This window comes from Notolabrus celidotus, chromosome 12, assembly GCF_009762535.1.
Source record: "Notolabrus celidotus isolate fNotCel1 chromosome 12, fNotCel1.pri, whole genome shotgun sequence".
Lineage (NCBI taxonomy): Eukaryota > Metazoa > Chordata > Actinopteri > Labriformes > Labridae > Notolabrus > Notolabrus celidotus.
In genome coordinates, this window is record NC_048283.1 from 27,675,576 (window position 1) to 27,678,551 (window position 2,976).

Here is a 2,976-nt window from a genome sequence, read left to right on the forward strand (position 1 = left end):
ATTAACTGGTTGGGGAAAATAGACTTATTTGATAAAATGCACATAGAGAGTCAGGAGCATTAAAAGTGTTCACGACGAGCTATGGGGCGTTAATATTAGTGGATTTGTAAAACCCAGAGAGTACAAAACCCTCTCCAACAGCCACGTGAGAAAGTTAATTGGGCATCAAGAGACCAATTTAAAGCTAGCGCTGCTGGTGACATCGCGAAAGTGGGACTAAAAACATGTTTGTTTTGTGTACTAACAGTGTGTTGCGCGACAACAGAGAGATCTGTACAATTTGTCCCTTTTCACATTATTGTCAAGTGGCACATGTGCTGCAGAAATTAAAAACCACAGGAGTCCATCTCATGAATGTCTGGATTCATTTGTTTTTATGGAAATGAGAGTTGATATTTTTTGAAGGCATTAAATATGAGTTATTTACTCTGCTATTTATGTGGTCGATTTCATTTTATCTGTATTTATAACACACACACACACACACACACACACACACACACACACACACACACACACACAGAGAGAGAGAGAGAGAGAGAGAGAGAGAGAGAGAGAGAGAGAGAGAGAGAGAGAGAGAGAGAGAGAGAGAGAGAGAGAGAGTCTATGTCTATACTTTCCACAGCTTGTTGTTTATGGTGCCTGTGGGCTTAATGAAAACCTCTTGTACGTGCTTTCATCCTCTTCACCTCTTCATCATCATCACCATCATCATCACAGCCTCTTTCATCAGCAGCAATCAGAGACAGGATTACAGGTCCATTGTGACGTGTTGGGTGAGGGCAGCAAACAAAAAGGTCATGAAGGGCCAAGAGCCTTGAAAGAACTTCAATCTGCAATAACATAAAACTACATACAGAGCATTTATGATGTTTTGCAAGAATAATAATTACCCCCCCGCTGACTTTTTGTAACCCACAGATTACCTGTAGGCAGCAGTACGGTGAAGCTTTAGGAATAGCACAGCTGCAAACCTACGACTGGTTCTTCCTGAGATGTGATTCTTACTTTAGCCCACTTGAGGGTGATAGAGTGTATAATGTGTGTGTGTGTGTGAGAGAGAGAGAGAGAGAGAGAGAGGGGGGAGAGAACGAGAGAGAGAGAGAGAGAGGGGAGAGAGAGAGAGAGAGATAGAGCGCGCGAGAGATAGAGAGAGAGAGAGAGAGGGGGGGAGAGATAGAGAGAGAGAGAGAGAGAGAGAGAAGCCAAGAAAATCAAAACTGAAGAAGAACATTTATCAATTTCCAATATTGTAGATGAAATTTCTTAAATATTCTAAAAAATTAAAGTTACCTTGGAGCTTTATTAAATGTTGCAGCCATGCTTCTAGAGGAAGTAACTGCCAATTAACACGAAAGAGGAGTTAGAGATGAATTCAGCAGTTATTATTTTTAACTCAGGCAGAAATAAATAAAATGTGACGAGGTGATGCAATAATGAAAAAGACAAAGAAAAACAAATAAACAACACAATAATAATATAAGTATACAGCTTTATTTGGTTTGTGATCAACGGGAGGTGTTTGTGTATTAGAATCAAATTGAAACCAAAAAAGAGGAAGAAGTGTGTAATAAATAGGAGCAGAAAATGTATATGTGAATAAATATGCATGCCAAACTGGGGAAGAGATTGGAATAAAGGGGTTGCTTGTGAAGGATGGGCATAGTGTGTTTCCTTTGAGATGTGACAGCTGCCTTTTCTTTACATATATTCAAAGGATAAAATATGATTTCTGGTCACGTGTTCTAACATGCTTGAGGTGAAGAGAGATTAAATAATCTTCTGGAAGAATTGAACAGGTCATTAAATGAATAAACTTCTCTTATTGCCCAATCATGGCTTCTTTTGCTTAGATAAGACAGGGGTGTGTTTGTTTTCAGACTCAGGCATCTGAGGTGTGTGGACATTTTTGATTCAAGAGCTACGTATTTGCAACACACTGAATTGTGATGTGTAGTGCAACTCATTTGTCAATAGAGGGCAGTGTACTCCAAGAAAAAGGCAAACTTGGACACTCACATTTGAGAGAGACGTTTAGTGGTAGTCAGTGGTGGACAGTAACAAAGTAAATTTACTTGAGTGTACTTAAGTGCATTTTTTGAGTATCTGTACTTTACTTGAGTATTATTTTGGGGGGATACTTATTACTTTTACTCCACTACATTCAGAAGACAATTATTGTACTTTTTACTCCACTACATTTCTATCAGTGCTCTAGTTACTCACTACTTTTGCTTTGAAGTCAGCTCATGGATTTCCGTCTCTTTTCTGAAATCTGATCAGTAAACTGTGTTTGTGTAGTTCTGTTCGTCTCAGTGGTTTAGCCATACCTGTATATTGTGCATCTCCATGGTTGAACGTGGAGCAAAAACAGAGCAAATTTCACTCAGATCAGGCACTTCGTTTAGAGGTGGTAATGATGAAGTGTGTTGAGCTACGTAACATTTGTTTCATTCCAGATGAACATTTCAAACTAAGTTGTCTGTGCTTGGAGTAACTTAGTTTCTGTTTTTATTCCATGGTATAGTTTTTAGAGATTTCAAGTAATGATTTCTAAATAAACATAATATAAGCGAATGTAAGTGAAAATACAAAGTTTTGAGATTTTTTTGAATCAGAATCAGAATCAGAATCAGAATCAGCTTTATTCGCCAAGTATGCTTGAACACACAAGGAATTTGACTTTAGTAAACTGTGCTCTCTTTGTACAAGGCATAAGAATAGGAATAAGAATAAGAACTACAATAAAAAACAAAATAAAAATATAATAACAATAACCTTAGCTATAAATACAAAGAAACAACAAATAGGCATGACTAATATGTACAGGCTAAAATAATATGATAAAGTGCAGTGGTGAGTTGCAGAGGTAGTTAAGAGAGCGCAGTACCAGGGCGACCGTCTGTGGCGCCATCTTGGATCACAGAAGTACTTTGAATACTTAAGTATTTTTAAAAGCAAGTACTTCAGTACTTT